This window comes from Equus przewalskii, chromosome 19 (genome assembly GCF_037783145.1).
Source record: "Equus przewalskii isolate Varuska chromosome 19, EquPr2, whole genome shotgun sequence".
NCBI classification, from domain to species: Eukaryota; Metazoa; Chordata; class Mammalia; order Perissodactyla; family Equidae; genus Equus; species Equus przewalskii.
Genome location: NC_091849.1, coordinates 4,235,245 through 4,249,289, shown reverse-complemented (window position 1 = coordinate 4,249,289; position 14,045 = coordinate 4,235,245). Strand labels below are relative to the sequence as shown.

At 50.4% G+C, this 14,045-nt stretch overlaps 1 long non-coding RNA gene across 2 annotated transcripts; it reads left to right on the top strand.

The window, feature by feature from the left end:
- The first annotated feature begins 11,059 nt into the window (after positions 1–11,059).
- Positions 11,060–13,804, top strand: LOC139077213 (uncharacterized). 2 transcript variants are annotated; one of them, XR_011529536.1, is made up of 5 exons: positions 11,060–11,403; positions 11,485–11,539; positions 11,635–11,685; positions 12,163–12,235; positions 13,249–13,804. It is a non-coding gene; the product is annotated as an uncharacterized lncRNA (long non-coding RNA). The 2 variants fall into 2 exon arrangements; XR_011529535.1 differs by lacking the exons at positions 11,060–11,403; positions 11,485–11,539 and having other exon boundaries at positions 11,545–11,685; positions 13,249–13,387.
- Positions 13,805–14,045: the final 241 nt, after the last annotated feature.

The following is a 14,045-nucleotide window of genomic DNA, read 5'->3' as shown; positions in this document are numbered from 1 at the left end:
GCTGGCTGAGCTCATAGACTCAGAGCTGGGCTCTTCCTAAATGGCTCCTGGAGGCTCGGGAGCTGGAGCCGGTAGTGAACTCACCGAGGGTGGTGAAGAGCAGTTCACATGAGCACATGGACGCAAACATGGAGCTCGGCGAGCCCCTACACTGGGTGCCGCAGGTGTGTCCTGTTCCTGGATTCACCGAGAAAGGTGTGTGTGCCCCTTCAGAGCCCTGGGCAGATATCCAGATTTCCCTCTACAGAAGTCTGCCCTCAGGAGGTTTTGCTTTATAACGTGAGCAAGCCCTCTTCAGCAGGGCAGTGATAGTGTGGGCTAGAAGGGTTGCTCAGCAAGTTGCCACTGCAAGGACATAAGCAAATGTCAGAGGCAGAGTGGCACTCCCGTCCCCTTCCTGCAGACCTGCCCAGGGCGGAGCGAGGTCTCTAAGAATGGTGAGGACCCTGCGGACGCAAAGATAAAAGAGTCCTCCAGGGACCTCTGTGGGCAAGGAAGACAGACACCGAGTACAATTCCATTGTCCCTGAGGTTCAGGAAGACAGGCTTTCCCAAGTCTGAAGCATGGGCCATCACACACTTGCGCCAGACGCAGGTTACAGCTGGGCTCTGTGGGAGGGAGAAGTAATTTCAAACTAGAGCATCCCTCTGATGAGAGGGGGTGCGTCCCAAGCCCCCCAGAGGACACTTGAAACTGCCGATAGTGTTGGAAAACACAGTGTATGCTGTGTTTTTCCTACACGCACATACCTGTGATAATGTTTAGTTTTTAATTAGGCACAGTAAGAGATTAACAGTAACTAATAATAAAATAGAACAATTATGACAATAAACTATAATAAAAGTTATGCGACTTTGGTCTCTCTCTGTCAGAATACCTCATCGTACTACACTCACCATTCTTCCTGTGATGATGTGAGGTGACAGAATGCCCGCGTGATGAGATGGAGTGGGGAATGACGTAGGCACTGTGACATAGCATCAGGCTACTAGGGACCTTCTGATGTTGTCAGGAGGAGGACCACCTGCTTCTGGGCCGCGGTTGACCGCAAGGAACTTGACAAGTGATGTGGCATGGGGTAGCTGTTCTGGTTCAAAATTGATTCGGTTTGAACTAAAAAGCCTGACTTCTGGCCTAGCAAACACACAGTGTACATCTGCTTCAATTGTTAAAGTAAAGAGCGCATTCTCAAGATGAGACTGAATCCTCCCCCCCAACACCTCCCGCCACGCCCTGTTGGTGATGCTGGTGTCAGGAGTCCCTTTCCTGACTTCCGGGTCTTGTTGACCTGCTAGTTTGCAACTGAACAGCTCTTTGAAACTTCGATGAATATGTATCCTGGGCATGTTTAATGTATGTTCTTTGTCCTAAAGGTATAAGACTGTACTGAAACCATGCCTCTCTGTAATGCCTTCTTCCTCTGTGGAGACCGCCTTGCTGGGTTATAACCCTCACCGTGGCTGAGCAAACTCACCTGTCTGTTGCATCTGTGGAGTGGTTATTGGTAAATTGCATGGACGCACTGGCCCCGGGACAGGGAATGTGCGGCTGAGGGGGACTATTGTACTCACTCGCTCCTGTGGGGAGCTCTCCGTGTGTTTGTTTTACTACCTGCCTATTTCCTTATTAAGCAAGATTGTTCTAGGTTTGTGCAGTCGGCGTTTTTTCCATGGATGGTCTCAGATAATCAAAATATTAAGGTACTATTTCTGGGAATAGCAAAATGTCAGGTGTAGGAAAGCATGAGTGGTCCCTTCAGCGGGTAGATGGGGTCCTCCCAGTCAAATGGAAATAACTAACACAGCAGAATGCTCACTAAGGGCCACACGCTGGCAGATGTTTCACAGGTGTTACCTCGGTAACCCTCACAGGGACCTGTGAACTGCCTGTTAGTGTAACACAGATGAGAAAACCGAGGTGCAGACAAGTAAGGAGTCCAGGGTGACTTTCCTAGTCTGGGCTTCCTCCAAAGCAGAGCCTGAGACAGACTTGGTCCAAGCAGGTGAGTTGGGAGTTGATCCCAGGATGTCCAGGGCAGGGGGAGTGGGCTAGGCAAGAAGGAGGTCAACAGGAGCGTGTGTTATCACATGATGAGGTGTGTGCAGAATGCCTCTCGGAATCGTGCGACGGCAGGCGAGCGTGTGCCCACCCGCGTTACCTCTCCAGGGCAGGAGGCAAACAGACGTGCGGTCCACTCTCGAGGCAAGACATTACCAGGCGCTCCTAAACTGTGAGCGGGGGCTGAGGGGGCAGGAGGCACCAGCCAGAGGGGCCGCCGCGGTAACAGACTAGGAGGAGCTCGAGCCGACTCCGGAGACCACCCTCTCCGCACCGCCCTCTCACCCAGCTGGCCCTCGGGAGCAGAGCTCAGGCTGCACTCCAGAGGCCAGGGGGCCTTGAGGCGCCTTGGTGGGCTCACCACCTCGCCCTGGTAGCTGGATTCCAAGCGCAGTGAGGAAAACGGGCCGCCATGCCCATGGAATCGCAGTTTGCCCTGCAGCGTGGAGAGGATAATCTGCCCTGATGAAGCCAGCCCGCGAAAGTCCGAAGCCGCATGTCCCTCCGCAGGCTGGGCACAGCACAGCCCTAGGGGCCCTGCTCCCGGCAAGGGCTGAGCGAAGGCGCCCGCTAGGGTTCCGCAGAGAACCGCCTGGGTAGCTTACACGGCGGCCCTTACACGGCGGCCCTGACCCAGCGCTTTCACCATCATCTGCGTCCAAAAGCGCATCCGCTCTCAAATGCTCTGGGCCCCTCGGCGGCGTGATGCCATCCCGGCAGCCCTGCCCGGCTGACCGCACACGCTGCGCCATCTGAGACTCCGCGTTTCCTTAAGTCTCACCCTCTCCTGGTTCCCCTTGGTTGTCGGTGCCCCATTCCCAGGGGACACTGATCACCCACTCACCTCCCATGGCCTGCGGACTGAGCCCACGCCCCTCCTGACAGAATGCTGTGTGATGCGACCACCACCACTGGGGAGCGTCCACCTCCCAAGGGTCATCCAGGGTGAGGACTGTGATGGCCTCCAGCCCAGAGGGGTGAGTCTGCTTTGCACGGAACGTCCCCTCGTGAATGGGAGCCAGCTGCCTCTTCTCCACAGCCGGCATTAAAAACTGGCGCTATTGTCACAAAATGGAAAGGGGGGTGAAGAGTCAAGAGACAGAACCCTGCCCTCCAATTGCTGTGCTTCCCTGTGACCCTGGTCTGAGACCATAGACCATCTGCCGCCTTCTCTCAGAAACACGATAATTATGGTCCAGGATCCAGCTAGGTTTTAATAGGAGCCTGAATACTGTGCTCAGAGCGGCAAACTTTGTACCCTAAGCAAAAGTTCCTAAGGGATTTTCTGAAGAGTGAAATGAAAGCAATCCCACCAAACCTCTTCCTGGACACCCATGGGCTCCCAGATGAGCCAGTCCTCCTGAAAACATTCAGAGGGCCTGTGGGTGTTCATTTCCAAGTACAGGATGTGCACTCGCCGCCTGCTCCTCAGAGGCTAGGCACTGTGCTGGCACAAAGGTAAAGAGAGGCACTCCCCATCCTTGGGGGCTCCCACTTGAGGGTGGGGGGGCAGAAGACAAATAGTATATAATAGTTACGGCACGATGGTACAAGTACTATAATAGAGGAGAGTTTTCTTTTAAGTACAATAAAAACACAGAGGAGGGGCCATGCTAATGCTGCCTTGACAAATCAGGAAAAGAATGAGTCACAGAGGGAACATTTCACTTGGGTCTTAAAGGATGAACAGGAGTTTTCCAAGGGCATGAGGCAAAATGGGGCATTCCAAGTAGAGGGGGAAGTATATGCAAAAGTTTAGAGGTTTAGAACATCATGGTATATTCAGAGGGCTTAAATAGTTTTCTGTGACTGGTGTATGGGGTACGAGAGGCAAGGGATAAGAAATAAGAGAAGGCTGCATGAGCTGAGGCTGGAAAACTCTGTTGGGACCCTGCTAAAATGCTAGCTTCAGGATGCCGCTCCCTGGGACCCTGCCAGCTGCATTAGTTGCTATATGGAGACCAAGATTAAGCCGAATGTAGTGCTTAGATCAACCTGGAGCGCAGCCTCCACCACCCTAACAGTGGAAGGCCGTAGCAGTCCCTTCCTGGACAAGATTTGAAAAGCAGGGTCTCTTTGCCCCAAATTTCTTCCCTGCCAGCCTGGCCCGAGAGTGGAAAGGTCATCGTCTGAAAGGCTTTTGGTCTTCGATGTCCCTTGATAAAAATGCAAACAGCCTGGGAGTGGAGAGCACCTGAATGCTCGCGGTTTATTGTATGTTTTTCTGGTTGCTGACCCCGAGAGCATCTTGTCACTCTGTTATCGGCCATTCATGGTTCCACTTCTGTGAAATGCCTGTTCAGTGCTTTTCCTAATTTTTCTACAGAGTTATTTCCTGTTGATTTGCAGTAACTCTTTTTTTTTTTTTTTTTTTTTAAAGATTTTATTTTTTCCTTTTTCTCCCCAAAGCCCCCCGGTACATAGTTGTACATTTTTCGTTGTGGGTCCTTCTAGTTGCGGCATGTAGGACGCTGCCTCAGCGTGCTTGATGAGCAGTGCCATGTCCGCGCCCGGGATTCGAACCAACGAAACACTGGGCCGCCTGCAGCGGAGCGCACGAACTCAACCACTCGGCCACGGGGCCAGCCCCGATTTGCAGTAACTCTTGATGTCCTCTGCTGGCTAATCCTTTATCTCTCCCACGCGCAGCAAATACCTCCTCCCGGCCTGGCGGCTGGTCTTTCATGAACATTTGCGTGTCTCTCTGCTAACGCCACTCTGGGCAGATGGTCCAGAGCTAGGTTGGGACCCATAGAGAGTCCCTGGGCTGTCAGGAAAAGGCTGGGCATGGTCAAGAGAGGACGGTCCCCAAGCCCGACTCAGCCCTGCTTACAGCCTCCAGGGCGCACCACTGCCCTCCTCTCCCACCAGCTCACCTCCACCAGCCAAGTGTTCAAGCCCCAGGAAGCTACTCTGCACATGTCTGACGGCCATGCTCTCTCTGCCTGGGGGCCTTCCCCATGCTGTTCCCTCCACGAGAGCTCCATTCCCAGCTCCTCCCCAGCCCACTGTGCCCAGACAGGTCTATGATCGTCCCTTCTCACCTGGTTGTCCTCTCCCAGTCCCAGATGCCCTCCCACAGGCTCCTCCAGGAACCTGACTCACCCTGCAGAGGCTTGTGTCTTCCTCGCTCCCAAACTACACACTACTCCCCCCAAGGCGGATTCGGAACTTTTGTGGGCAATGGCCTCTACCTCCTTACGTTCTATGCATTGCCAGCATGGTGCTTGACGCATCACTATTTACCACATTTTTTAAAGAACAAAGTGACTTGATAAAGGTAATTTGGAATGTAATGGCACTTTTTAATTAGGCTTCCCTGATCACTGGTCTAAGTATAGTTTTTTAAATCAACATTTGCATTGTAAGTCTGGCATTTTTCATATAAGACACAAGATGGTTTTGACCGAGCAGCCCAGACCCACGTGGGTGTTGGCCACGGGGTCCTGCTCCCCAGCTTTGTGGGCTGCGAGCCCTCCGGGGGCAGCCGTCTGCAGGGCCGCCTCCTGTCTCAAGAGGCGATCTCCAGGCTGAGAGAGTTGTTCAGGTGCCCAGTGTCTCTTGGTAAGCCATTGACCACTTTTGTGCCTCTGTTTCCCCACAAAGAAGAGGATAGACTTTTCTGCTGCATGACCCGGCCACGCAAGGGTCCCAAGGGCACGCCTGGCAGGGCTCCGGGCAGAAGCTTGTTGGTGAATAAATCGCAGGAGTGTGGACCCTTGTGGACGGCGGCTGGGCCCGCTCCGCGCTCACCTGCTGCTTGTCTAAAGGGCCTCCCCAGAAGGTGTGCTCAGGAAGAATGAGGAGGTAAAACCAGCGGAGGAGGGGGAGCATGAAGACTGCCCCCGCGCACACAGAGAGCCATCTGATGCTGAGGGCCCGTGGCCTCCCCGGCTCAGATCCTGCACGGATCCTGCACGGACCCTGCCCAGAGCGCCACCCGGAGCCTGGCCCTGCTCGCCCGTGGAGCCGGCCTGCCAGCTCAGCCTCACAAAGCGCCGCGTGGCGCAGTGTCATCTGTAGTCTTGCCTTACATCTCACATTTCCTTTCTGGGCGCCTTACCGGCTCCTTAGAGGTAGGCTGAGCTTTTCTGGGCTCCAGGTCCGTTGTTCCTACAGAATAAGTGAGACAGGAGCAGGCTGGCTCTGAGATGCCTTCCTGCTCAAGCGTTCTCAAGTTCCAGCCATAAAGCTCACACTTTCACTCGTTAGCGCCTTTCATCCTCTCAGCCAGCCTTTGTGGTAGTTCTCTTTTCAATCCCATCTTACAGATGAGGAAGCTATGGCACAGAGAGGTTAAGTAATCTAAAATAACACCACACAGCATGTAAACAGCAGAACCAAAATCCAAACATGTGTCTGTCTGACTCCAGGATCTAGATTCTTAGCTATTGTGATGAATACTGCCTGTGACGGTTAATTTTATGAGTCAACTTGACTGGGTCACAGGATTCCCAGATATCTGGTTAAATGTTATTCTGAGTGTGTCTGTGAGGGTGTTTCCAGAAGAGATTAGCATTTGAATCCATAGACTGAGTAAGGCAGATTGCCCTCCTCGATGTGGATAGGCCTCACCCAACCTGTTGAGGGCCAGAATAGAACCAAGAGAGAGGAACGGGGAATTCTCTCTTTCTGCTTGTCTGTTGAGCTGGGGCATCGATCTTCTTCTGTCCTGGGACTCAAACTGGACTACACCACCTGCTCTCCTGGGTGTCTGCTCTTGCACACAGCAGATTGTGGGGCTTCTCGACCTCCTTACTCACGTGGGCCGATTCCTTATAATATATCTCTCGGTAGATAGATGATAGAAAGACAGACAGATACATAGGTAGGTAGACAGATAGATAGGTAGATAGGCAGATAGATAGATAGATATAGATAGACCATAGAAAGAAAGAAAGATAGGTCGATAGACAGATAGATAGGTATATAGGTAGGTAGATAGAGATAGATCAATAGATAGGTCGATAGATAGATGGATAGATAGGTAGAGATATATATCCTACTGGTTCTGTCTCTGGAGAACCTTGACTAATATTCTGCCTCTCAAGCAAAATCATCCTTTGTGGTCCTTTTCTCTTCGCCAGTTCCCTAGGATAAGGATGATGGAAGTAGAAGTCTGAATAACAACATATTCATCCACCTACCCAGTCAACATTAGTCACTGTTATGTTAAACGTAAGTTCACTATTTTTAATAATGAACTTCTGAGTTAAGATGGCTTTACAGAATGTCCCTTCTCACATTTCAATAAAAATAAGGAAAAAAATTAACCTGTAAATAAAAGAATTAAACTGTAAATAAAAAGAATTTCCCACCAGCAGCCAAAGAAGAAAAGAGTTTAACTCAAAAAAAGTACATTTCAAAAACTAGAAGCTAAGGACAGGAAGATTCTGGAGTGAAGCACAGAGCACAGCCCCAGCACAGCCGGGTCCCGAGCCAGCCCCCCAGCACTCCCAGAAGCCTCACTTGTGGGCCCCCCAGAGCCCAGCTGAGAGGAAGCTGTCTGTCTCCTCTTCTGCCCGAGGCCTGATGGAATCAGTTGAGGCAGAGAAATGGGAAGAAGGGAAGCGGGGGGCACTAGGGCCTGAAATGAGGCCCCCAGAACCGCACATGCATGAGGGGAACGGTCTGAACCCTGAGAGTGTCCCCAGTGAATGGGGCATGCCCTGCAACTAGGTAGGGGAGGGCCCAGAACCGGATAGTCAATAAAATTTCCCTTCATGAAAGAAAGTCCAGATAGTCCGACAATTATGCTAGATCACGTCAGCTGAATTCCCGCCCTCTGCCCTTGCAATTCTTGAAGGCAACAGAAACTCCTCAGTTTCTGCTCAGTCTTCAAACTGCTTCTGGAGAGCAACAACTTGGTCTCCGAGAAGGAGGCGTAATGTCAAGTTACCCTCTTTAGTTCAGAGCAAACAGAAGGCGGGAGAGCGCTACTCAAGCATGCGTCAGATGGAAAGCAGTGGCCGAGCGGCTGTGCAAACATACAGCACAAAGAAGGGAAGAAGGGAGGCTCACGACAGCCCAAAGATGAGAAGGTAAGTGACAAGGTGGCACAAGAGGGACCGCACACCTAAAGAAACAGGCAGTGAACAATGACTCTAAATATGAAACATGTCGCATACCAGTAAGAAGCATGTTACCAAGCAGACGTGATTAATGAAAACCTGGACCATGTGGAAACAGTCGTGTGAGTTTGCTAGGCCTGCCGTAACAAAGACCCCAACTGAGTGGCTTTAAACAGCAGAAGTGTATTCTCTCACGGTCCAGAGCCCGGGGCTTCGGAATCAAGACTTTGACGGGGTTGGTTCCTTCCGGAGGTCCTGAGGGAGGAGTTGCTCCAGCCTCTCTCCTAGTTTCTGGTGGTTGCCAGCAGCCGTTGGCTTTCCACGGCTTGTAAACGTACCACTCCAATCTCTGCTTCTGTCTTCACGTGGCTTTCTTTCCTCTGTGTGGCTGTGTCAAAATTTCCCTCTTCTCATAAGGACACTAGTCACTGGATTAGGACCCACTGTAATCCAATATGACCTCATTTTAACTTTATCACATCTGCAAAGACCCTATTTCCAATTACAGGCATATTTTTTGGTTTTTGTGCTTTGCTTTATGGCATACTGCTTTTTTTTTTTTTTTTTTTTGGTGAGGAAGTTTGTCTTGAGCTAACATCTGTGCCAATCTTCTTCTATTTTATGTGGGACGCCACCACAGCGTGGCTTTTTAAGCAGTGCTAGGTCCACACCTGGGATCCAAACCTGCAAAGCCTGGGCCACCAAAGCAGAGTATGCAAACTTCACCACTATGCCACCAGGCCGGCTCCCAGATACTGCATTTTTTACAAGACCCTCCACCAGCAAAAAGATTACTACTCACTGAAGGCTCAAATGATAGGTAGCATTTTTTGGCAATAAAGTATTTTTTAATTAAAGTGTGTGCATTGTTTTTCAGACATAATGCTATTGCACACTTAATATACCATGGTAGAGTGTAAACATAACTTTTATATGCACTGGGAAACCAAAAAATATTTGTGTGACTCATCTATTGATATTTGCTTTCCTGCAGTGGTTTGGAACTGAACCGGCAATCTCTCAAAGGTTTGCTTGTAAAGTCACACTCACAGGCACCAGGGGTTAGGACTTGAACATATCTTTATGGGTGACTCGATTCAAACAACAATAACTATATAACAATAAAATGAAGAGGAAAAGAAGAGGAAATGGAAGCAAGAGAATTTTTGCTTGCTTCTCTTTGAAATGGAAAGCGTATGAGATGCCAGTGTCCTCATCTTTATCTGGAAGGAGACAATCGCTGTGTTCTCAGATCAAGACATGCGGTATAGCAGAGAGAGGAGTGTGTGTGTGTGTGTGTGTGTACAGAGAGAGCATCCCAACCTGCTAATTCTGTAATGTCTTGTTCTTAGAGAAATAATCTTTTTTGTGGTAAAGAAACATTTATTTAAGTTTTGACAACTTCAGTTTATTTTTGTTCTATGAAATAAGTAAAATTTAAATGTAATGATATTTTTTCTTTTAAAGACTCCAGTACCCATTTAGGAGGTTGCTCATTAAGCAGTTCTGACGCTGACTTCCTCCCTGACAGCCGTCAAGGATCATAAAGTTTGCGAATAAGGCAGAGCCTCGGTTAGATTTGAAGCTCCAGCAGCCAGCAGCGTGCTTTGTCCATAGTTGCTGCTTAATAAATGTGTGTTAAATTGGATCATTTTGTTGCTAATTATGCAGAGTGTTGTACCAGATAACATACAACAAAAGCAGGGCCGACAGGCCTCTGGAATCTTCACTCGTGGAGGTACAAGGTGTCCCATTTTTAAGGACTATATCTTCCATTTCTCTTTTGCACCCACAGTCCAACTCTGGGAGATTAATTCAGACATAGCCGAAGGGGAGAGGGCACAGCTGTCCTCAGATGGGCTGCCTGTACTGAAAGGGAGATCGAGTCCTTCTTTCTGTCTGGAACGTGGTTAGTGCTCCCTGCTCTAAAGTCACGTTCTCTGGCCCCACAGTAATTTCCTTCCTGGACAGCAGATTCTGCTGGTGAAAAGCCCCGGCTGAGATGCACCGGCTCCTCGGGCTCAGCCCCTTCCCGGCAGAGGGCATGCTGGCTGCTGACGAATGGAGCCTGGTTCAGGAATGAGCAGATGCTGCTGCTGACAGGTGCTGCCAGGCGTGCTGGGACATCCACTGAGCACCATCGGCCTTGCACTTCCGCGGTCCTGCGGCCCCCCAACGTCAGCTCTCCTCCAACCCGTGTGGAAGGTGACAGAGAGCAGCTCAGGGTTTAGTGAAAACACCCTGCCAGGATGGAACTGGCTTTCGCTGTTATTAACAGGCTCTGGAGAAGGAAAACCAGGGCTAAATGCCTGTCGCCTCTTTATCTGCATCTATATAGCTCGAAGATCCCTCTCTTTCACCCTGCCTAGCCCTCTCTCGCTCTCGTTTGCACCCGGGTGCAATCAATATTCCGCTCGATCACAGATTCCAGACCTGCCAGGCTGGGATTGCGGTTCCTGTGCTGACTCATCCACTCAGCCTGTCACCACCACGTGCTCCCTCTGCCAGAAAGGCCACGTGGTGGGATCTCCAGCTCTGGCTCATCGTTGCTCCAATCAGTTTCCTTTTCCCTTTTCCCCAGAATGTTATTTGAGTCCTCTTCTGTCCCCTGTCGCCCTGGGAGTCCCAGAGAGGCATTAACATAGGCTTGGGTTTTGCAGGACACTGATGGAAGGTGGGCACGGAATAGCATTGTTCCCTGCCAGCATCAAGAAGCAGCCACTAAACAGAGGGAAGCACAAACGCTGGTGACCAAGGGCGAGGTCTGGAGCTAATAACACACTGTAAATAGCAGCCCGCCCCCCAGGATGATATTTTCTGTTCCCAGGTTTGGCTTGATTTCCTAATTTTACAAGCTAACTATGAAGAATTTGGCAGGGGGGAGGGGGAGTGGAGAAAATTAAATACTCATTTAAATTCTTTCCTAGCTGTCGAGTGATGGAGGTTTCCAGCTGGCTGGACCTCAGAGATCGCTGCGTTCAACATCCTGTCTCCACAGAGGAGACACAAGGACACTGAGATAGGCTGTGGCTTCCCCGAGGTCACACAGCTGGGCAGGGTCCTGGGTCCGGTCCAGGGATATTTCCTCGCCTCCTTTAAGTGTAATCTCTTTGTGTGCTACTGTCCAAATTGTTTATTCTGCAAGTGTTTTACTCTGCAAAGGCTGCTTTGGACCCGTGGACCGACAGGGATGCTGGCAGAGAGACCTGCAGGGGGAAGCGTGCTTCCACACAGTGGTGATGGGAGGTCACCCTGCAGCCAGGGGTACTCGGGGTAAGGGCAGAGTGGGCGCGGCTTCCTCATGGAGGATCCCCTGGGGATTACAGGAGCTGAGGCTCTCATCTGCCTCTCTAGTAGAGTTCAGTGGCAGAGGACAGACAGAGGCTTCACACTGGAGATTTTGAAGAAGGTGATGGGCAATTTGGCATTCTGCACCTTTGGGTCACAAAGCAGTGTGATCTCTTCTGAAAAGTTCTTTTTCCAACCTTGTGGAAATCTCTGCAGGAAAATGGTGCTTGGCTCCCGTTAATTCCACTCCCCTGGTTTGCAATAAAGGTGAGGGGATGATAGGAAGTGAGGGGAGATGAAGAGTAGCAGGGTGGGGAGATAATGGGAGAGGGGGAGGTGATGGGGAGTGGAGAGAGATAATGGGGAGGGAAGAAGGTGATGGAGAGGGAAGGAGATAATGGGGAGAGAGGGAGGAGATGAAGAGGGAGGGAGGTGATGGGGAGGGAGGAGAGGATGATGGGGAGAGAGAGAGGAGATGAAGAGGGAGGGAGGTGATGGGGAGGGAGGGGAGGATGATGGGGAGAGAGGGAGGAGATGAAGAGGGAGGAGATGAGAGGGAGGGAGGTGATGGGGAGGGAGGGAGGATGACGGGGAGAGAGGGAGGAGATGAAGAGGGAGGAGATGAAGAGGGAGGGAGGTGATGGGGAGGGAGGGGAGGATGATGGGGAGAGAGGGATCCTGGCTATTGTGCTGTGACTCTGCAGAAACAACAGAGTTAATCAAGCTGAAGTTTTGGGGTTTCAGGAGACGCTGGCTCACAAACTAAGGAGGGAAAGGGGGACCATCGGGGCTTACCAAGCCGAACTGCCACTCCAGGGTAAGTCAGCCCAGGGTCCCCTTAAAGGGGAATGTGGGTAGGCTGCTTTGATGGGATTGTGGGCAGGAAGTAATAATTTGAGGGAGGAAAGAGAAGACTCCCTAGGTACCGTCTTTAAGGCTGTGAGATCACGGGCTCGTAGACCTCAGAGCTGAGTCACCTCCGAGGCCATCTGCCCATTCACGTATCCTGTGCAAGACTCTACTCAGTCAGCCTTCTTTGAAGAATTCCATGTACCCACGTACAAGAGAGAGCCTCTCCTTTCGGATTATCCCTTCTATTTGGGGGGGCTCTAATTGTTAAAACGTTCATGGTTATATGGTATCAGAATGGGCCCCACTGTATCTACAAGCCGTTATTCTAATCCCTCCATATGATCCTCGGAAGTCTGATGATTACACCTTTGTAACACATTTGAGAGTCTATGCCTGCGTGGGGTGGGGGAGGACGGTGGAGGGGGAGCTCCCACACCGTCCAGTTGTATAACCTTGGCAATTACAGATAACCAGCAAGCAAGCCAGTGATTTATTCAGTTAAAGGTTATCAAAGACTAAATCTAAAAATCGTATTTTCATTTCATAAGTCTATTTGAATTTATAAATCCTGAATTTTGCAGCAAGGAAACAAGCTCAGCCAACTTTCAAATGCTACCATTGGAAATATTACAATAACTGTGAAGTTTCTGCCAAGACATACTGCCACCTTCGGTGTGACGGTCATTCCGTCACCAAGCCCAGGACCTTGGCGCTTCCTATGCCTCCCTCTCTTCCACCAGGGTCGAGTTTGCTAGATGCTGAGACCCTGCCCTAGCTTCCTTCCACCTCACCATGGCCTCCAACCACTCCCCAGGTCCAGGCTTTGCTCCCCACAGCACAGAGTCCCAATGCCCAAGCTGCCAGGTTGGCATCATCAGGCCAGGGGCCCTCACCAACCTGCCCTGCGCCTTAGTGGCAGTCTGGCGGCAGCCATCCTCCTGCACTGGTGGTGCCCTGAGATTCTCTTCTCTATTTCAGGGTGAGTCCCTCCAAGGGCCGCCTCCCATCTTGATCCATAGCCCCCCCAGGGGGGCCCCACCATGTCATTGAGGCTGCTTCTCCTGCACCCAGCACAGTGCCTGGCCTGGAGGAAGCACTTGGCACACACTTCTGAGGGAAGAAGTGTCCCCTTGTCGGCCGAGGCAGCTCAGATCCCACCAGGCCCTGCGGAGCCACCCGAGAGCCTCTCCATCCTTCTCCCTCTCTGCGCCTTGGGCAGGGGCAGGCCACGGGGGCAAACAGCGCTCTCCATCCTTCTCCTGCTCAAAAACAGCCGCTCTGCTCTCCTCAGGCTGGCCAGACATTCCCACCACAGCCCTGCTCATGATAATATATCCCATACATTGTGCATAGTACACAGTACACTAGTTTTAACATAAGATTCAATTTTATACATTATACATTCATACATTAACTTATATAGTATATAAAAGTTCAATATTTAATATATAATATTTAATGATAAATAATGTTACTAGACAATATATTAATACAGTATACACTATATGTAAATATAGCAATATATTTTACATAATAAATTAACATAAGTAGTATGGTATGTATAATATGTTAATATATTACACATAATATATTATATAATAATGTGTTCTAATCTAATAATTTATTACTCATTACTGAGTATTCATAGCCACTAATTAAATAATTAAAGCGGTATGTGAAAGTCCATGTGTGTGCATGTGTATGTGTAGTAATAATACCCAGTATGTTCTTGTCCTGGGCCAGCCACTCTTCAGGACACTGCCTGCCTTCTCTTA